The following is a 23,326-nucleotide window of genomic DNA, read 5'->3' on the forward strand; positions in this document are numbered from 1 at the left end:
CAGAGGTTTGGCGTTTTGTCTAGTTTTCTTAAAAATATGCAGACACTATCACCATAGAGCTACGCAGTGGTCCCCACTGGCGGCCAACGGATGACGCTGATTGCCGATTTCCAGTAAAATCACTGGGGCTTTCGTGTTGAGAAAAACTGAGGACTAGTGGATGGCAAATTATGCCGTCTATATTGGCTCCTAAAAGCGTAGCATCGCAACGCATTCGGTTCCCGCCTCATCTCTGTTTATTTTATCTTCCATATACTGCGCACATCAGCCTACCTTCTATCGAATACTACAAAACAAAAAAAAAAAAAAAAGAATAGTCTTCAATCATGGAACATATTATGCATATGTAGCATTAGACTGCCACAGAGCTAGCTGCTTTTACCTTGCTTTCTTGGTTTTCTGTCCCTCCACCGCTTATAGCCTGCAGCGTGATTTCAAAACGGAAAACGAAGCCCAAAATTGCACATCGCAAATATCTCAAACATGCCCACCCGTCACGCTCACCATGCAATTCCTTGACACATGACCAGCCATTCAAGTCCATTTCTGTTGAATGAACCCGCAAATAGAAATCCGTGCCAGTGAAGAACTGGGCGCCAGTAACGACCTCCAGTGGTCAGTCGAACGCAGCATGAGCAACGCGCGCACAATCGGCCGCTTCGCCTTGTTTGCGGCTAAGGGTGGGAGTCGCGCAGGGTGTGAGAAGCGGCAGCGGAAAACAGTCGTAATTTTGGACTTCTTTGAATGTGCTTATTTGCAGCGCCCAGCCAAAGTTAAGGACCAATGAGGTAATCGCTAATCTCCTTATCAGGTAATGGCCAAAAGAATCGGCACAACCTATAAACTTCAGTCAACCAAAAACCACATAGGTTTTCGTAAGGGCTATTCGAAAATTGATCATTCACACTATCAACCAGTTCACAGACCTCTTTATACACTTCACAGCTTACGAAGAAGCATTAGGTTGTGCCCCACTCCCCTGCTCTGCAGCATTTTGCGATATTTTTCACAATTTCTTGCATGGAATGGTTAGTCCTCTTGTAAGCCGGTGGTGCTACCGTCCTTGGTGCTACCTTTGAAAAACAAAAAAACTATGTGCTTTGACCTCTTGTTACTACACTCTTAATCTGGTTCCACGTAGGTTCCATTTGGTATGTGGAACTAGATTAAGAGTTGACGCCAAAATGTGCACGTCCACTTGAGGGATGCTACGGCACTGCAAACTGGATAGCAAAGCGGATGCGTACTATAGTGTAGACTGAAGATAAAGCGCACGGGAAGACACACACAAGAGAAGAAGACAGTGTAGACGTATACCAGTTTACCGGACTCCTCCTACGCATGCAAACTGACAAGTGTGGAAAGGCGTGGCCTATGCCCGCGCGCCGCCTGTGTCCATTAAGCCGGATACGTATAAGCTAGTACGCCTGATGAAAGACTCCTATGGCAGCGGCTGTCATCGCCACACCAGGCCTTTAGCGATAGACTCTGATTTGCACGGGAATCGTCACTGCTGCAGCCGCGTCACTATACCGAATGTCCGTGCCAGAATATTTCAGTTACAGACTTTACCCCCCAGACAACCGTTTACGCTGTTGCCTGGACTGGCTCACGGTGGTGTTCGTTGCAACATCCGCAGACCGATGGCGAATACTACGCATCTACGAGAAGCGTCAAGTGCCAAGTGAGAACATATCATCTGTCAAGGGAGCGCGTTGGCGCTTCTAGAAACTATAGGTGAAAAGAACGCGCCGTACGTTCCTATGACGGCGTGTCAAGGGACGACCGGCGTGAGCGCAGCAGGAAGTCGTAGCATTGCTTTACGTAGCATCACCCGAGGGTCTCTGTCGTGCACCCTGCAAGAAGTGACAGCGCCGAGCATCCGGTGGCGTTGCTCTCTCTCGTGGTCTTGGCGGCGATGGAATGCGCTAGAACCTGCATGCACGTGAAAGCGTGCGCCGCATCTACCTTCATACAGAGGCCGCGCACAACGGCTCTGGCCGTGGCCCATAAAGCCGAGCGCACTTTACGACCGCTCGGCATTTAAACCGCAGTTGGCAGCCAGCGCCCCCGGACACAATAAGTTTCAGCTGAACTCTTGTACTAGGTATGGCTCAAATGAAGCAGAGCAAGAAAACTACTCTATTGTCTTTTTTTTTTTTTAAAGCGTTGATTAAAATCCTTCTCGCCGTATCCTTGGTCTAACGTCTGTATTTTTTCCTCGTTTTGAAATGCATTCCCATCTGTCCTTTCTGTCAAATAATTTTTTCCGCGTGGTTTGAGTCTCGAAGTTTCAGAGTGAGCAAAGCCTAATGCGGGACATATACGAGTCCTCGTTTGCTTCGTTCATACATGTTGTAGCCAAGCACCTGCACAAGGAGCCTTGTCTTCATGAAGTGGTTTTCTTGCAAATCATTAAAAATGAAGGAAAAGGTTTGCGCCAGCCGAGGCATTTGCCATCTCACTCGGAGGCACCTGGTGAACCAGAAGTCCCAGTTGCGTTGCATTTGGTTTATAAAAAAGGGGCAGGAACATGTCATACGGCGCGATGGCGTTGGGAAAGCGAATCGGGAAAAGAGCAAAGGCTGCTTCAGTAACGAGGGTGCCGAAAAGCGATACGGATTTATGCACAGGTATGAAGGGCTCCACGTCAATGCCACTCTGGCACTTCGTCCTTGTGTCCACTTGTTCTTTCTCTTTCCTTTCTTTTAAGACTGCCTGCGTGCTGTGAAGCCGATGACATGAATACATGATTGCGAGTTTTGTTCGTTTTCTTTGATTTTGTCTTTTATTTTCGCTCTCCTTATCATAGCTGCTGTTTGCATCGCCCATTCACTAGATCCACCTTTATTTTGCTCGGACCAAATATAATTCGTGTAATGTGGGTGGCGTGCCCGGCCGCCTCGTGATTCGAGGGTTCTAGTTCGATTCCTGCCCTATCCAAATTAACCAAAATGAACTCTCAGTTACTTTTTGTTAGTTACAGGACGCTTCCTGAGAAATTTGGCGTCATTCAGGATGTTTTTCACCTGTGACGTCACGTAGGTCAAGAGGTATTTTGGAATTCGACGGATTTGGCGGGTTTGTCTCTGATTTGAATGACATCACAGTCCTGCGAGACCAATCTGAGGTTTTCTGAACCCCATTTCTGGCAACGCCGGTTTTAGCTCATATGTAACGAGACCAAGGGTTAACCTTGAACCATGAGCGGTGACTAATGTATCACTGTTGGGAGCGAGGCGCTGAAATAGCTAACGAAAGTCTCCGCTGAGTTCGCAGCGGCCGGGATTCAGTTGTTTGGCTTGGTTTGTGGGGTTTAACGTCCCAAAGCGACTCAGGCTATATGAGAGACGCCGTAGTAAAGGACTGCGGAAATTTCGCCCACCTGGGGTTCTTTAACGTGCACTGGCATCGCACAGCCTCCATCGAAAAGCGGCCGCTGAGGCCGGGATTCGATCCCGCGTCCTTGGGAACAGTAGTCGAGCGCCGTAACCACTCCGCCATCCCGGTGGGGCGGATTCAGGTGTGTTCTGCCGATTGACGAATGCTGGGCAGTTCCGCCGGCTCTCGTAGCAGAACCTGCTTTGCCGGCTGCAAAACATGCAACGATGTTTGTACCTTTTCACGAGTGGTTATTACCGGTGCCATTCACTGCAGAAAATGTAAATATGAGTGCCTCGGTCCGATGGTTCTCATTTTTCCTAAGAATTTCGCTGATAAATTGCGATTAATAAAAAAAAAAACAATGCAGGGCAAGTGGACCTTGAGCTGGCAGGACAGTCTCCAATCACGATAGCATGCGTGTAATGTACCCGGTGTGAACAGTCAGCACGTTGTGTAGCTCATTACGGTTTTCCGGGCGCACAGTTATACATTCACGCACGCATGCACGCACGCGCTCTGCAACTGGCAGCACAGTTCTTGCACGGTGCACACGCACGACAACCTGCGGGCTTATAGTGTGTAGAGGCGCACAGTTTCCGGCCCTGCAAAGCAGCCGCATTCCAAACGCTCTAATGGCGCGTGGCTGGCACCTTTCGAGAGTCCGACGATGCGCGCTTCAGCTGAGCTTCACGTGACCGTCGCGAGCGGCGCGCTCGCATTTGCTCTATTTTTGAATGGCCCGCATCCTGTTTTATTCGCTCGGCGCCTAACATCTGAAGTTGATGCGCACGCCGTTTAATGGCAGCCGAGGGCGTTACACGCAGGCGGAATGAGTCGCGGTTCTCTCGATTCCCCCGTGCTCTAAATGCGAAGGGAAAATAGGAGACTGCTTCGCTGGCCCCGCGACACCACCAATCCAGTGGCATATACAAGGCAGCCGGTAGATGGACTGTAAACTAGCGCCACGTATAGAAGCACCGAGGCCCAATTCATGTCTTCGAGCTGACATGTAGATATAGACATGAAAACATGTAGGTAAGGAGCACGGGAATACCGGGTAGAAGCGCTTTTTATTTTTTTTCCTTGTTTATTTCTTCTTTCTCGGGGAATATAAAAAATTCGTAAAGCAGCATTATTAAACAAATTATGACTGCTGGGGAGACGTATGTACATCGCAAGCAGGAGGCCTTGCTGAGGTTCATGCTCCCATATGTAGCTCATGCAGCTATATCCCTGGCATTTCTCTCGAGTGTTAGCCGCGCGTTCACTCAAAATAAAACGTATTTGACGCTATCGGTTCTAAATCCCAAAAACTGAAAATGCAAGTGAAATGAGCTCAATGAACTATGTTTCGAGGTTTCACCATGCGGTGAATTTAAACACCGGAGCCCGCTACGCCGTTTGTGCTTAGCGATCGGTCACTAACTGTACCTGCAAATCACACATGTTTCAAGCTGACGCGAGTATTATGCTCTTCTTGGAGGCACGCCGCGTTTTATACAAGAAAGCCGAGAGATGCAACTGCGACAGCGAATTTCCTTTGTGCACCTTTCTTTATCTTAAGTTTCGGGGAGCAGCAGGATTGCCGCCCGAAGTGTACGTGTGTCCTATGTTGGGCCTGTAATTGTGCAGGTTCTTTTCTTGGATGAAAAAAAAATATATATATATATATATATCTACCTCGTCGAATTGAGCGCTGTAACGCGTTTCTCCCACCAGGAATAGGGCAAAGAGAAGGTTCAAGTGTCGTACTGTGATTCGCTGAAAAGAATCGCACATAGTATACACTTCCACATAACTATATATTCTCTCAGCGAACGAAACAATGAATTTTGCAGGTAAAGGCCCTTGCTGAGAATGAGAGTCGCGAGTACGACACGCTCTGTGTCCATTTTTTCTACTGCACCAGTCACGTAAGGCTATGCGTGCTTGCCTCCGGCAGGTGCGGACACAGCGCGGGATACTCGAGCTGAACGACGACCAACCTTGCATGTGGGCCTTGGAACCCACTCTTCTTTTCTTTTTGCTCAGAACGAAAGAGTGTCTAGCATAATAGAAAAACCGTTATCTCTCCGCCTCTCCTCATGGCGCGCCTTTTTAAAGGTCAAAATATGCAGCGTCCAAGCAGCGAGAGAGAAAAATTAGTTCGTATTACTATTGTGTTCACCGGCGCGCTATAATTTTCAGTGTGTAAGCCATATCTCGAATAACAGGAAGAATTTCTTTCAAGAATGAAATATATTTTTATGACCCTTCATGAGCAGGTGGGCAAACCTATAGAAAGTCTTCATATCAGCAGTTGAGAAAGTAACGCTGCGCAAAGTGGTGCGCGTACCATTCGATGGTCGGCGTTTTCAGTTCAGACGAATAGTGTCTGCTCGTATGATCCTTATGTGTTGGATGATCTGCACCTAAGGCTGCGTTCAGCTACCGCGCGTTAGAGAAAACGAGCGCTGTGTTCGTTGATCCGCAACAGTTCAGCAATCAACGGGATGCTAGGTTCATTTTCGGCTTGGTTAAAGTGGAGTGAGTTGGTTAGGCTACGGAAATGTACCTATTTTTTAAGCAGACCGCCTGGTAAGTATTTTACTGATTTCTAGTGGGCTATGAGGCTCTTTTCTTTAGATCTACTTGCCACCTTTTTCCGTGGCTTCTTTAGAGACACCAATCGAAATGCATAACCAGACCGACCAAGTTAACAACGACTACTTTTATCTACACACATGGATGGGACGAGAGTATGACGAGCAAGTAGAACGAAGACTAAACACAAATTGTCAAAACGTCACCAGGTCGTTGGGTGGGAGAAGCCGGTGCAGACGCTCCAGGTGGTCAGAGTTTTGCAGGGGTTGGTGAAGTAGGGCCTCGGTAAGCCCAGCGAAAGGCTAGGCCACCGGACGGGGCCCAGTAGAGGCAAGAAGCCTCGGGTTGCCGTTCCACGGCCGATGCGTCAGGCTTCCACGACGTGCCATGGGGCCAGCACGACGCCGAACGCCCGTGTCGGTGATGAGCCGCAGTTACAGCAGCGGCGATGAGCTGCAGCTGCAGCACTCCCAGGTCTGATCACCCGGGACAGGAGGAGGGCCAGGACAGGATGCAGTAGGCGGCCCCAGGTCTGGATACCCAGGTCAGGCCTGGCAGGACACGAACCGCCCGAGCTCCGTGGACGACCGAACAACAGCACCGCTGCTCGCCTGTTCTGTTTTCCTCGTGCCTCGCGCTCCTCGAGCCACCCTCCACGTTCTCCTGTTCTTTCTCCTTTTCTTCTTCTTCTTCCCTGATATTTGGCACATACCCACAAAGGGGGATTATTCGTGGTTTTTTTTTCTTCTTCGTCTTTCCTCAGCTTCGTGATTATTCTCCAATCACACACTGGCTCTTGACACGGGTATAATGAAGAAAAAAAAAACAACCCTCACGACGCTTAAAAGCATTCAATCCATGCATTACAGCAACAGAAAACGTTCACATCTCTTTTTTTCTTCAAATTAAGGAGGCTGTATGAATACTTAACGGTATTTGTGATAGTGAGAGTCATTTTTCGCACCTACATCGGCATTATTCGAGATACATAGTGACTTGATTCTTGGCGCATGCATTATTCTGCATCACAATTCGGGTTTTTAGGTCAAATATTAGCTGTTGAAAATGCGATGGTCACATTACCTGGCATTCCTTTGGTGGCTGAGCGCTTTTCTTAGGAAGCTCATGGAGTGGCACCGAAGAATTCCTCACTCGCAGCATTCGGGGGCATAGTCGGGAGTAAATATATATATATATATATATATATATATATATATATATATATATATATATATATATATATATATATAGGGAGGGGGTTGAATCTCGAATGGGTCCGGTAGGTCATAAACTTGAAGTAGGTGACACACGATGAAAAAACAACACTTTAATCCGACGTTTCGGCCGGGGTCCGGCCTTTGTCAAGGAATGTAGGACAAAGGCCGGAATGCTACATTCCTTGACAAACCCCGGCCGAAACGTCGGATTAAAGTGTTGTTTTTTCATCGTGTGTCACCTACTTCAAGTTTATATATATATATATTAAAAATAAACACATAAAGTACCATCCCCAACGCTTTCCTTGGCCTCGCCGACTGTTGGCTTCTTTCGTTCATATATTATAACGAGCACCCTCATTTCCCCTTGATTGATCTGCTTGTAGCTTACGGGGGTCTCGGTTCTGGCAGTCTTGAAGCCATACGTAGCGTAAGAGGGTTCTAGCACAGCTTTCGCCCTCGCTCTTGATCACGTGCTACGTGACGCTGGCGGTAACAAAGGACGTCCCACGTCCGCCGCTATGGCTGAGGGTGGCGCTGGTGAACACTCTCAAGGTTCGTATACAGACAACATAAATACCCAAGAAAGTAGCAGGGGGGACAGCGGCCGATGTAGCTCAGTTGGAAGAGCACCGGACGCGTTATTCGGAGGTCGTGGGTTCGGATCCCACCATCGGCACGTTGTTTTTTCTTCTACTTTGTGTCTAATTATCTTTCCCCTAAACAGATTACATTACTAATTTCTGTGATTACCCAAGTAAACATTAAAAATAAACACATAAAGTACCATCCCCAACGCTTTCCTTGGCCTCGCCGACTGTTGGCTTCTTTCGTTCATATATTATAACGAGCACCCTCATTTCCCCTTGATTGATCTGCTTGTAGCTTACGGGGGTCTCGGTTCTGGCAGTCTTGAAGCCATACGTAGCGTAAGAGGGTTCTAGCACAGCTTTCGCCCTCGCTCTTGATCACGTGCTACGTGACGCTGGCGGTAACAAAGGACGTCCCACGTCCGCCGCTATGGCTGAGGGTGGCGCTGGTGAACACTCTCAAGGTTCGTATACAGACAACATAAATACCCAAGAAAGTAGCAGGGGGGACAGCGGCCGATGTAGCTCAGTTGGAAGAGCACCGGACGCGTTATTCGGAGGTCGTGGGTTCGGATCCCACCATCGGCACGTTGTTTTTTCTTCTACTTTGTGTCTAATTATCTTTCCCCTAAACAGATTACATTACTAATTTCTGTGATTACCCAAGTAAACATTAAAAATAAACACATAAAGTACCATCCCCAACGCTTTCCTTGGCCTCGCCGACTGTTGGCTTCTTTCGTTCATATATTATAACGAGCACCCTCATTTCCCCTTGATTGATCTGCTTGTAGCTTACGGGGGTCTCGGTTCTGGCAGTCTTGAAGCCATACGTAGCGTAAGAGGGTTCTAGCACAGCTTTCGCCCTCGCTCTTGATCACGTGCTACGTGACGCTGGCGGTAACAAAGGACGTCCCACGTCCGCCGCTATGGCTGAGGGTGGCGCTGGTGAACACTCTCAAGGTTCGTATACAGACAACATAAATACCCAAGAAAGTAGCAGGGGGGACAGCGGCCGATGTAGCTCAGTTGGAAGAGCACCGGACGCGTTATTCGGAGGTCGTGGGTTCGGATCCCACCATCGGCACGTTGTTTTTTCTTCTACTTTGTGTCTAATTATCTTTCCCCTAAACAGATTACATTACTAATTTCTGTGATTACCCAAGTAAACATTAAAAATAAACACATAAAGTACCATCCCCAACGCTTTCCTTGGCCTCGCCGACTGTTGGCTTCTTTCGTTCATATATTATAACGAGCACCCTCATTTCCCCTTGATTGATCTGCTTGTAGCTTACGGGGGTCTCGGTTCTGGCAGTCTTGAAGCCATACGTAGCGTAAGAGGGTTCTAGCACAGCTTTCGCCCTCGCTCTTGATCACGTGCTACGTGACGCTGGCGGTAACAAAGGACGTCCCACGTCCGCCGCTATGGCTGAGGGTGGCGCTGGTGAACACTCTCAAGGTTCGTATACAGACAACATAAATACCCAAGAAAGTAGCAGGGGGGACAGCGGCCGATGTAGCTCAGTTGGAAGAGCACCGGACGCGTTATTCGGAGGTCGTGGGTTCGGATCCCACCATCGGCACGTTGTTTTTTCTTCTACTTTGTGTCTAATTATCTTTCCCCTAAACAGATTACATTACTAATTTCTGTGATTACCCAAGTAAACATTAAAAATAAACACATAAAGTACCATCCCCAACGCTTTCCTTGGCCTCGCCGACTGTTGGCTTCTTTCGTTCATATATTATAACGAGCACCCTCATTTCCCCTTGATTGATCTGCATATATATATATATATATATATATATATATATATATATATATATATATATATATATATATATATATATATATAGATAGATAGATAGACATGGATTGCTTGTTACTAATGGGCCAGAGTTAAATTCAAACAGGATGTCACACAACTTTCCCGATTATCTATTTTATTCCAACCGTCCGAAACTGTTGGAATAAAATAGATAATCGGGAAAGTTGTGTGACATCCTGTGTGACATATATATATATATATATATATATATATATATATATATATATATATATATATATATATATATATATATATATATATATATATATATATTTTGCCACAGTGACGTCACCACAGCGGCGAAAATCGCAAGCGCGGCTGGCGAAGGTCGGTTCTTTGCGAACGCGCCTGTCACTTTTGTGATCGGAGTACTCGTAACCGCAGCTCCGAGCTTTGCTATCGGCCACCCAGGAAAGCGCTCCTGCCGTCTCCAGTTCCTTTTCGTCTTGTGTTTCGCGCATGCTTTAAGATGAGTCCAATCCAACTCGCCCAGTTTTTCATACTCAGTAGTGCCAATCTTTTTTTTTTTTTTTTTTTACTCACTACTGTATACCCTTCCAGGAACAGCGTCCTGTACTATGCATTTCACGCTGGAATACACCCATACGCTGGAATACGTAATGGCGGAACGAGGCCAGCAATATTTAAGCATTCGAGGTTGCGCGCAGCTCTCACCGCCTAACATACAACTTTCTTACTGGCTGCAGCACTTCATCACGTGACCCAGTTCATGCGTAGAAGTTGTTTCAGGGACGCCCGCCGTTAAATTAAAAATAACTTTTTAAAGTAAACAGACAATTTCTGAGGCAAATACCAGTGTCGATGGACGCTAGAAAACTGGGAAATTATATCAACTCCTTGCTAATATAGATAGGCACCTGATTGCAATTAGAGAGCTGTAGCTGGCCATTATATATATTAACAGCCATATTGGTTTTTAGAACTCTTAAAACGCGGTTAATGTCGCTACGAAGTGACGATATTTGATGGCCTTCACTGTGCGCTCACCACAAGCGCACGGTTTTCGAACTGCGCCAGAAATGACCAAAACGTGCTGCGCCACAGCGGCGCCAGCGCGTTTTCATAATTCTAAATACTGATGCAGCTACTATTAATAATGACCAGGTGCCACTGTGATTGCAATCAGACACCTATCTGTAATATTTAAGAAATTAACAAACTTTACCTGATTGATTTACTTGATTCTCCGCTTTTCTAGCGTCCGCCGCCTCTGGTATTACTATACAAGAAACATATTGCCTCTCTGCCTCCAAAACTCTATATGTAGAAGTCAGTGCCGCGCTTTCGTGAAACACTTGTTATATGATACGACGCGGATGTCTGGACTCGTTGAGTGTCAAGGTCAGCTCGGTAGCCATTGTACACGAAGGGGCGCTGTCGGCGACGCACCCGAGGCGCGACCAGTGAGGACCGGGCCATATTCACACCGCAGGATCACTCGGGCATGTACAGAAAGAGGCGTACTGGTCAGTATATATGCGCGCACTTCGCAGAAGTCGGTTTGGTTTTAGCAGCGGTATATATACAGTCCAGAAATTTATTTACGTGGACCATCACAACGATCACTCTTCGGCTAAACATGTGCAAGGCTTTTACACGCCGTGAATGATGAAATATCTTAGGATGGGGGCGGTATATTCATGCATTATGTGGAAAGACAGACTGTTTTTCTGACCAGTCCTTCTGCGAAAGGGCTTTATCAAGTAGCAGGTAATTAGCATTATGCTAGCGATCTACGCAAAAAAAAAAAAAGGTTGATTTAATGTCGTTAGACCCAACGCGAATTATGGGAGCTAGGGTCTCGGTTTTGATGGAATCATTTTGTAGCGGTAAAAGCACGGACACAAAGAACACGAAACACAAGGGACACCCGCTAGTTTTGAGTCGGACATATACCAATGACAATTAGCAAACGGTCGTAACCTACCATATTATGTGAAAAACTATCCGACGTAAATATGTAGCTCCGCTTGAACCAAACTGTACAAAAGTGCCTGCATGGATGAACAGCTTATCTTATTCGGTATCCAAGGTTCCTGGAGTGTTCGATTCCCATCGCAAAAGTGCTGCGAGAGTTGGCAACTCCTGCCAGTGCGGTCATGACACGTGGTATCATTGGGTGACGTGCGGTCATGACACGTCACCCAATATGTCGTCACCCACCTGCCAATTACCACCTGCCAAAGACACTCTGGTGAGGAGGATCGGTGAAATGCGGAAGAGGAAATCTTAGTGCTACGGCGTGCTAAAATATTGGCTTACCGCGTAATCCTGGCAGGTCTTTTATGGAGCCCCCCGCAGTCGGACCGGTCAGAGTAAAAACTCGCCGCAACTGAGGCCTCGAGGAGCGAACGAAAGACCAAGCTGATTCGGGGTCATTCAAATCCAGAAATGGGCCTGGTCTAAGTTCTGGAAGCAGCGACACCCGTTCGGAATCCGCGAAGGGGCGGTCCACTGGCATCGTTTCGGATTGATATTGGTGTGAAAGTAAGCTTCAGCGCAAAATTTAACAGCCTTCGGTGCGACTTTGGTCACAGGAGCAGCCAGAAATACTCTTTAGTAAGCAGAAAGGGAACTCGGTCGCCGGCACAATAAATTCAGTGACGAAGAGAAATGACACTTCTCTGACACACCGCTAATCCGGTGGTCTCTAAAGGATAAGGTGACAGCCTAAAGGCGAGAGAAGTGAGATGACTGGGAATAAGGATTTTTAGTTCGGGCTGCCGTTCGGTTCTTTCGGAGCCAACCAAAAAACCGAGTCGACACTGAGTTTTGATCGAAGACAAGTCTTTCTTGTGTTCTACATTGACTAGAGGATGCAACTGACAGAGCCGGAAGCGCGGCACAGAGCCACAAATAACTCGATGCTTTGTGCGAAATGTGCACAAGCGGATGTATAAAGTGTGAAATCTCTCAAAACAATGAGCAATGCACGGGATGTCCCCACCAACACTAACTAAAGTTTAAAAGTACACAGTTTTGAGTTGCATGAATAGAAAGCAAATATGTAACGTCCTCGCCATTTACGTAGTGAGCACGAAAGTATTTTTTGCTCTCCAATTAGTGAATCTTGTTACAGAAGTACATACCAGCTGAGCTCTAAATGTATAGCAGCTGTCACGAAAATCGCTCTTTGGGGAGAGCCTACAACTACGCACAAATGTCCTGTAGAAATTTCTAACGCACCTCAAAGCGGCTGAAGGCTTGCGTAATTTCTGAAGTAAGGCTTCTTTGAGGCCCAATTCGTTTATGACTCGTAAAAAGCGACCGACGCTTAAGATACGACTACGTCGAAAAAAATAGCAGACATTACAGGAATGCAGAATCGTTTTTTTTTTGTTTCTTTTTGTTGTTTTTTTATCAAAGTGGCCATTTAATTCGGGGATAAGAAAGCCGCGGTCTCTGCCAGATGACCGACCACCAATACTAATGTTGCAGTTCACAATATGCGACCCAAACGTATCCCGTCATATTTAATATAATATTTGCGATCTCCGACACCATCGACTGGAGCTGCCCATAGAGATTTTCAGATTTCCGTCGCTCTGTGTGCAACTAGTCTTTCCGTCCATATGAGGAACCCTATATTTCCTTGCTGCCCATTCATATGGGTTTCACGATCATACTCACGATCATCAGTGAGACGCGTCTGTTCGTTGTTACGAAAGTCCGTACTCATCTACTCATCGTGACTGAACAACCTGATAGGCGCACTTTCATTAGCGTAGCTGCCACATTTCCTGAACAGATGGTCAGTGTTTTACTCGTGGAATCTGTCCCGAAAGCTTTACGAAAAGTTTTCTCAATTCTGTCAAAGCCTCAAGGAGGAGTTGATGTAAATGCGCGCGCCGACCAAGTCACTCCGCCACTCATCATTGCGAATGCCACGTTTCATTGCCGATCGAACGAAAGAAAATGAAAGTGAAGGACCGTGTATGTGGAAGGGCAGCCCGTCAACTTCCTCCTGAAAGTTCAAAGTTAGTGTGATTCGCGGGTGGTTCGAGATGTGCTAATGATTGCAAAATATATGCTCATTTGAGTGAGAAAGCACGCTTGGGAGGTCATTTACTATAAGCAAAACCAGCGGATTTCTTCAGGAGACACTAGTCTGACATTAATTTTTTAATGGTAATAATGTTAGGTTTACCTTTCAAGACATTTTTTAATGACCTTAAGCCATTTTTATTCCGCGCATACCTTTAGTAGCACACTTAGTATACTGCTTAGTACTGCGGTTTAATATATGCACCTTCAAAATGACCTATACTCACGGATGTCCGCAGTCGCACTTATCTCTTTTTCAGTGAAATATATTAAAGGTAATTTTTGTCATAAAAACGAGAACTAGGAAAAGCAAAGCATGCTTATACACAAAGAAAAAGAATCCGCATGGCCTAAGAAGGTGTTCCATCTATACTCCTTAACAAGGTACATACATATATTACAGTGTTTTCTTGATCGTGATTTGTGGCGGGTTGGCTGATAGTAACTCAAAGATATGACTGGATACTGATTCAACAAGTTCGGTATTTGTGTGTATAACCTTTCATCGCCATAATTTGTACGCGGTCTAAATATTAGTATTGTATCTTGCCTAATGGGGAATGACATCGCTCCAACGTGTATTGAAGAGCGATTTTGATTGGTTTGGTATGGTTTATTGGGCTTAACTTTCCAAAGCGACTGAGCCTATGAGAAACTCTGTAATGGGGGGATCCGGAAATATCGATCTGGGGCTCTGGCTGGAGCTCTGCAAAGTGCACTGAGATTGCACAGCACACGGGCGCCTTGCTTTTTGCCTCCATCGAAAGCAGTCGCCGCGGCCGGGATTCGATCCCGCATCCTTGGGCACAGCAGTCGAGGACCCTAACCACGGCACCCCCGCGGCTGGGAGAGCGATTTTGAAGAAGAACTTACATTTCAATAGCTTTTACTTATCCAGTGTACCACACATCGTACAAAATACAAAACTTAATTTTCCCTTTTTGTAAGTGTTTCCAATAGCACTTATATTGGATGGTTTGGTAAAGTGCAGAGAATCGGGGCTTCTTTGCGTTGTGCCTGCCTATACCAGGAAGCAGAATGATAAACGCTATGAAAGACAGTGTCGCAAATTTTCTGTTTGACTGATATTAGCAGATGGGATCTCAGCCTATTTTATACACCAAAACACGAGTAGGTTCGCTTAAGAGAGACGCGTGCGACCTTAATTTGGTGCTGAAATATCGATGCTTGACATATGCAGCCGCATATATGCGTAAAACTGGAGTTACCAAAGCAGCTAAGACTTTAATTGGGGCAGCTTTCACATCGTCTGGGCCTGGTGCACAAGTTTTCTTCAATGGCACGACTATAATTCGTTTCACATTCTGCTTGCAGCAGTACGAAATGTGGGGTCCTTCTGGGCCAATCAGGGTGGCGCGCACTACAAGACAGTATTCCTATACGCTCCTGTCGCCCACGGCGGCACAACAGAATAAACATAGTCATACGCAGCGCACCCCATCATAATTTGCTCAGATCGACCTTACCTCTAGTATTATTCTGAACAGCTGGTGAAACGGAATATATGTCCAAACTTCTAGGCAAATCGGGGTGACGAAAGAGGCTGGCATAACTGAATGCATACAAGGTTCCTTATACTTTAAGGGCATTGCTCTTTTGGAAATCCGCCATATTAAACAAGCCAAACTTTCATGCACCATAATACATCATCGTCATCGACCGATTAGTGCCATAAAGCAAATCGTCCCCATAGCAGACTCGGTGGCATAGGACAGCTGGTGGCTTACAAATGCCGCAATATTGCGACTGGTAGAGCAGCTATACAATAGAGCACCTATAATACCCTCTTCTGTACCTAAGCACCTTCCGAGTAATTTGCTGTTTAACCCTAAAAATGACGACAAACAACAGCCGGTAAAAAAAGAAAAAAAGAAACTATTGTAACGGCTAAAACTGGAAGGCACCGGTTTGTGGACATGTTGAGGATGGCCGACTACCGCTTCAGACGAGGAAGTTCTCTATTAATTTTCTTTTCAAACCACACAAATGATGAGGAGACACTCCTCCTTCAGAAAGCTAATTACACATAGTGAGGTGCACCGTGCACATAGCCAAGAACCTAAGCTCAAGCAACGACTAGGTTCTAGGCATAACTTTTTGATATTACTTCCGAGTTTCACAGTTCGACGCGTGGGGCTATATTTTTTTTTTTTTGTTATTTTATCTATGCGAAATAAAGATGCCATTATGCCCATTTTATATTAAAAGGGACTAGCCATCTCGGAGGGTAGTACTGGATAACGTGTCTGATGTAGGGATACCAGGAACTCCGATGTTAATTCAGCGCTCTTTATCATTTTATTAGTTCTCCAACGAAAAGTCTTGACAGTGATAGTGACAGTATTTTCTACCAGATTTTCACCGGTGTTGAGAAGCATTAACACCCGATTTTGCCTTTTCTCAACATCACTTCCATACCAAAATGTTAAGGTACCAAAATGTTAAAGAACGTGATTCGGCGTTCGCGACTGTCCTGTGTGACCCTTATTCTTTTTGTCTTTGGTCCGTATTTTTGCTCTGACTTCACATTCGTTAAAGAACTAGCCTACACTTTTGAACATTCGAAAAAGGTTCCGATAATGACTTCTGATGAATTAATATCTGCTTCGTTAGTCGTGCTTATATGACGAATCTTCAGCCTAATTAACATGGTTTAGAAGTACCTCAGAATGCGGCCTGTACCTTTCTATATAGTTCTACAAAGGGGCACATACGATGGTTAAAAACCTTCCTCAGAAACACCAGATATCACTTGCAGTTCACGGGGTGTCATTAGGTCGAAAATAAATTGTTGACTGCTGTGGCAAACAAAGTTGCCGGATGAATTCGCACTCTTTAAACAGACCTAGAGACTCGTAGTGCGGGACGAATGCAACCGGAAGAAGCTTCAGCTAGAAGTCTAAACTTTTCGCCGTTTAGGGTCAGCGCTGTTGTTGTTGCTCCGCTGTTTTCGAAATTCGAAACTTAGTATGTACTAATGAGATAAAAAACGATTGCTGATTTTTACTTATTCCGCCGTTGTTTTTTTTTAATTTTGAGTAGTTTTTTGCCAATAATCATCGCTTTTAGAGTTTCGCACGGTCGTAATGTGTAGTTTGTTACTTATACGCACCGTGCTGTTGGTCTGACATGTTGTGGCTTCACAGTGATATTTACGCTCTAACATATTCATTGAGCCCTTTGCTGCTTCAAAGGTTGCCTTTGTGTATAGTTCATTGCAGGAGTCAAGAAGTACCGCTGGGTATTCTAGAATCATTTCTGCTCTGAAAACTGTACTTCTCTGTGTTGAGCGGCAGACTTGTTTTTGCGACTGAAAAAAAAAAAATATGAAAAGTGCGATCCCTTCGCTTCCGTTCCCTGCTCCCTACCACTACACCTTCACTTTGCTAAGCGCGCGTCCTTCTGCTTCCAAATTCCTTTCTAGTGCAGTTCAACCGGCACCATTTTGTGTAAACAAAACGCGGTGCTGCTGTCGCGAGGGCTGCAGAGCGCATAGGCAAACGAGTAATCGCGTTCCCGATAAGATCCGCTTATGACTCTCCTCTTTTCCTTTAAACACCACGAATTTTGTGTTTATCATTCTTATGGCCGTTTAGTTACTAAATCATCTCGTGGCGCTTTTATCTGCACGGAAATGCGTACAACACAACATATGTATGTGGCAAAGCCAGCTGCATGCAGCACTGCCGCCCTTCAGTGTTTGGGCAACGAAGCAAGCATATTGTTATTTGCAACTACACCACCATGAGTGGTTGCTCAAGCAAGCATTCGCTGCGCGGCAGTCACCGCATTCCCATTCGCAAATAAACAAACGCTTAGGTTGGTTTGTTGTAATCTTGCTCCGTCTAAGCGGGGACACTGCATATATACCTTTTAGGTGTGCAATGCAACTGCTCCATAGAACAAAGCCAGTGAGACCAGTAAAAATGGTCCACTGTGACATTCACCAACTTCACGGCGGACCGCTTTGTTGGTTCGGTTGAAAATCAGAAACACATATATCGAGGAAAGCTTATTTTGCACATGGTGCGCAATTGCCTTAAGCCTTGCGTGTTGCCGCCTATGAAAGAGTCGGAGTCGCCCGCAGTTTCGGAAGGGCAATTATTCAGTTCGTCAGCTCTTCTTAATGGTTCCCATATTATGCACACAAATGTAAAGTAAACAGCTCCGGTGGCGCAGTGGTTTAGGGCGCTCGGCTGCTGTACCCAAGGATGTGGGATCGAATCCCGGCCACGGGATGCGGGATGCGAAAAGCGAGGGGCCCGTGTGCTGGGCAATGTCGGTGCACGTTAAAGAACACCTGATGGTCGAAATTTCCGGAGCCGTACACTACAGCGTTTCTCACAGCCTGAGTCGCTATACCCATAAGGCAAACCAAACGGAAGTAAACAGACCGCTGTCAAGGGGTGCAAGTGTTTCTAATCATGCTGTTATTGTTTTTGTTGTTATTTCATCCAAACGCAACGAAACGTCACCATAACAGCTCACTCACTGTTTTCAGCACGATAAGTTGCGGTTTGGGCCCCATGGCGGCTTCACAGGTTCGATTTGATTCATGATGCCAATCACCGTGTCGACCTGCTCTGAACAGAATGTTTTGAGATGAGGACTAGGCGCAAGGGAGCTATGTAGCTTGCACTGTAGACAGCACGACCAGTTGTAAACGAAGTAATTTTTTAACGCACGAAAAAAAGGTGCTGGCTAGCTGTCAGGAATGGGCTGCCGGTAAATTTGATATTTACCATTTAAACATACGCTTCCTGCACTATCATTTTTTTCTTCCAGATGCTCATTGTCAGAAAACATGCACAGACTGCTTCGCTCCATTCCTTGCGTGTTACATACTGTGGCGCACCTTGTGAGTATCAGTAAGAACAAGTTGCTGAACTTAAGAGGATAGTAAAGATGAATTTTGTTATCCAGGTTCTAGGCCTAATTAGTATCTATATACGTGACTCTGAAAGTGAGCAAAGCGACGCTGTTTTTGAACAGATGCCAGGGGAAAATTCATTTTAATTAACCTTTCTTGAACCTCGACTCCTAGCGGCAGCGTCTGAAAGCTCGCGACAATGCCGGATGGGACTTCATATCTACCAGACTCACCCATACCCATGGAGGAAGGAAATGTTAGGAGAGGCCCTCGCTATCCAAGCTCATAACAAAATATGTGGTGGAATCACGCGCTTTTGCGAGGGCTACAGCAATTTTTTTGGTCGCGTGTCTTCTCATGCGTCGTCTGCATCGTCGTCGTCGACTGCATGAGCTGGAAACTCACATTTTAAGTTCGTTCCGTCAAAACGCCGTCGTCATAGTAGTCGGCACAGCGTGTCGGAAATAATCTGGGGCTACGTAAAAAAAAAAAAAAAAGAAGAAGAAAAAAAAAAGAAAGAAAGGTGTATCATAGTACTTGGTGGTTCTAGTGATTTGTTATTTATTGGTACGTGATAGGCGATGACGAATTAATCAAATCACTGTAATTATTTGGTTCATATATATATTAAAGAAATGAAAAAAAAATGGAAAAAACGAGTTTAAAAGTGTCAAAAAGCTGAGAATGAAAAACCAATGTTTGGCGATGCTGATCAAGAAATTCTAGAGCGTATGATTGATTAGTTATATAACTGAAATAATTGAGAAAAATATAAAATCCGTTCAATCGCGTCAGACTGCTAAGAATTGAAAGCCAATATTAGCTGATGCTAAGTATAGATGTTGAACTTCTTTACATATAAAAAAAACGAAAATATATAGAGAAAAAATTTTGAAAATAAGAAGTGAGAAAACATCGTACTTATGTGTCAAACGCTTTCGTATCATACCCTTAGCGGCAGAGTTTAAGATTCTTCCTAATTTTTTTTACAGTCTTTGGGTTTTGCGGATGGCGCAAGGTTTGGAACCCTATAATGAGCGTTGGCTTTCACTGTTCCGCGTTTAGCTCATTCAGTATGCGCCAAAAGGTTTTAGAATCACGCGACAGCTGGCGGCGGCCCGGCGCAAAGCGAGATCGTCTGCACGCCCTGATCTTCGCAGCTGTAACTTACTCAGACGTCGTAGATGCGTGACGAACCGGCGAGGGGGAGTCCTCACGTCCGACTTCAAAAAATCTGACGTAACGTCCTCTGTTAAATTCTTTTCTTACTACCCATCGCCGGCCGTCGCTTGCACGGGCCTCACCGACGGACGCGTTTGACGCGTTCTTCCTTTGTTGTGCTGTCCGTTTCGTCAAGCTTCCTCTGTCTACGCGCGAAGATCTCTGTCTACGTCTGTATCTCGTGGTTATCTACGTTGATATGTACGAAGCATCTGACACTATACATTATGAGGTACTGTTGCGGACGAAAGGGTGCATGTGCAAATAGTATATTGTGGGGTGAGAAACGCCTTGCCGCTGTTTTGCGAAAGAGGAGAAGGTGAGCGGAATATGGATTCGTCCAGCTGGAGCGCCTGCAAGGTGCGACTTTCTTTGCACAGACCACGGACGACAGCAAGGATGTCATTGAAATGTCGGCGCTTCAAGCTTCACGTTGTGCCCTCCGTTTTCTCGAGCAAACGTGAGCAAGAAAACGTCAGATGTGCGGAAAAAAAAGAATATGCGTGCTTTCGTGAAATCGCTTTGCTCCTGCGGGCAAACGAGATGACACACAGCAGAATATCGCCGCTCTTGAAGAAAACTGCGCGTAACGCTAGTCTTTCCTCGTGTAGCCTGAGGGGCAGGCTTTTCCCCAGCGTTGAGCTTGACATTTCTCTGGCTGTTTTATCGGCTGGTGCCTGGCTAGCACCGATAAGCTTTTTTGGACTAGGGACGTCTTGCAAGATGCGCAAACCATGGTCTCCCGTGTTCGCCCACATCTGATTGGTGGAAAAGCCGGAACAGGAAGTCGAAATGACATCCGGTTCCAGTGTTTCTACCAATCAGATGACTCGAGATCAGGGAGAGAACGACACATGGGAAAACGACGCAAACTAGGAATACGGACGTAGCTTTCCCTGCACGGTGAAAATTCGTTTGCCTCCTAACTTCGCGGTAACAATTAGAAACCGCGCTGGCATCGTATATAACGCAACAAAACGTACGCGCGCTGTCTGCAAACGCACCTGCGACACAAGCGTATTTTGTTGGCCCTGCACAGCTTACTCAAGGACGCTGGCGAACAAGGCCCCGTCGAGTGAAATACGTGTGTGTGCCAGCATGCCACCGATATACCGTCTCTATATATTCTATACGTAACGTACTACAAGTAATCGATTACTCGTAATAAATTACATCTTCAAATACTGTAATATATCGATTACTCTTCGCAAGGCGTATAGCCTAATATTCTCGGTGATCCAATTATTTTCTGCAGAAATCGATTGCTGGTAATCTCGCTTGAGGGAGACAGCGGTCAAGCGGCGGAGACGTTCCCGCATGCAAGCCCGAGTGGCATGCATTTGGCTAGCCCCCTGTTCCCGCGCTTAGCATATTGCATGCCAGCACAGCGACACTACGGAATGAAATGTATTTTGTTCCTTCAAAGCATGAAAAAAAAAAAAAAAGTAAAGCGCGACGCTATGCGTAACATCAAGGCCGTACGCGATTCCGTCTTATAAGCAAAGAAGCTCGCATGCTCTACAGTGTCACTGAGCGTCGCTAACGCCGTTTCCACGAGAAAACATAGAAAAAATACTGAAGAAAACTTCGCAAAACAGATGTTGGTGAAATTACTAATCCATGTAATACAACATGTCACTCATCAAGCAAACCGAACTGGTTCATTTTTTTTTAATCGATATATATTGCCTCAGGTAATCAGTAGGATATGAGATGAAGGATAAACAAATGATTTTGTATATTTGTACGTGTAGAAGTGTGGTAATTGTAATCGATTACTTTCTAATTATTCAGTTACTTTTTACAAAATTGACCGTTGAAGTCAGATGAATTTCAGATGATGTTATTGTATACATATACCAGTACAATCGGTAATCGGTTGCTCAGTTGCTCTGAGTAACGTGCGTACAAGCCAGATTGTTCCTCAGTCGTGCAGCGCCTTCACTGTAAAGTTTCCCGGGTGCCGTATAGCTCGCCGAGTAGGAACGCTTATACGGTCCGCTCCGCCGTCTTTCCAGCCGCGGTTACCCGCGACCGTCTTAATGAATCAAGGAGATCTGCTCTCAACGGGTCGCTTATTACAACTCTCGCAACGCATAAATGGATAATTATTTTGTAGTTGTGAACAAAAAAAAAAAAAGCTTTTTCTTTCTTTTCTTTTTACGACGTAGTAGACTCCCTGTCTCCCACACTGCAGTTTTCCTGTGAAACAAACATAGTGCAAAATAACCTTGTCTATTTAAAGGGCTGTGACTGGGTATATATGCACCATTTTCCCATGACATTGCAGATATGTTGATACACACGAACTGTCCACGGGACGCGCTTCGCATTCTACACCTCTGTAGTCGGCCGTAGAAATGCATTAAATACTGATTTAAGGACGACCATGAGGCAAAGCTCTCAGTTCTTGCAGGTCATTGTCATCAGTCTTATTAACTCTTAGAAAGGTCTCATGCTGCCACCGTCATTATTTGCGGATCATTTCGATGCGGCCGCTCTTCGATGGAGATGAAAAACAAAGCACCCCTCTACTGTGTGATATCCGTTCAAGTTAAAGAGCCCCAGGTAGTCCCAATTTTCGGAGCCCTTCACTGCGGCGTTCCTCGTCGCTTGGAGGCGTTAAATACTATAAACTACTAGTTATATTACTAGTTCGGACTAGACTCTTCGTTATCATCGCTTCTCGGCCTTTTGGCTAAGATCAAAGTGAAGACTCTTCGTTATCCACACTATGCTTACAGAGTTCCTGCACAAATACATGGGAAGAAATAAGCTGATACCTCTTTTTTTTTTTGTGTGTGTGTGTGTGTGTGTGGGTGTGTGTGGGTGTGTGTGGTACAACAGTAAATGGATATCTATTTGTACGCTGGTTCAGTGCATGCATAAGAAATAAGTGGGACGATGGAGCCGTTGTCTCAGCGCACCGTATAGCACACGTGCAACATGGTGACATAAAATTGCAGGTTTTGTTCCCCAGATGAAGTCCGACAACATAAACATTACATTAAAAAAAAAGGGAAAAACAAGGGGGGGGGGGGGGGGGGGGTAGGCGCGCCTTCACTTAGCAAACGACAGTAAAATCGCCACTTTCTGTCCGACAATGAGCAGCCAACCGCCGAAGCGGCGCCTGCCGCAACAGCCGTGTCTACGTGCAGCGCGCCGCCGATGGCTCAGGCGTGACGTCTGAATTTCTTTTTGTTTTTCTGTCGCCATGGGCAAAAACCTGACGCAGCCTACCGCGAAACGTCCTTTGGAACACTGGGCTTCGTTGTAAAGAATGTGACAGCACGGACCTTATTCGCTGCACCTTTAGCTTTCCGTCTCAGGTGCGCCTCGTTCGCGTCGATTAACGCTCGCGGCGACCGACGTTTCCCTGCAGACCGAAGTGCGCAGAGAAACAGATAAGGGGGAAGGGGAGCGAACGATGAAAAGGGGAAATAAAAACGGAATATGAGCGACAGTTGCAAGTGCTACAGGAGCCCGACGTTTGCTTTGATAATGTCGCGGTGCAATGCAAAATAGAATTAATTAAATTGGACG

General features: G+C 45.8%; 1 protein-coding gene across 1 annotated transcript in view; it reads left to right on the top strand.

The window, feature by feature from the left end:
* Window positions 1-23,326, top strand: part of LOC146202134 (uncharacterized) — a 711,309-nt gene that overhangs the window by 41,997 nt on the left and 645,986 nt on the right. The window lies entirely within an intron of this gene.

This window comes from Amblyomma maculatum, chromosome 1 (assembly GCF_055883805.1).
Source record: "Amblyomma maculatum isolate TAMU_Amacu chromosome 1, ASM5588380v1, whole genome shotgun sequence".
NCBI lineage: Eukaryota > Metazoa > Arthropoda > Arachnida > Ixodida > Ixodidae > Amblyomma > Amblyomma maculatum.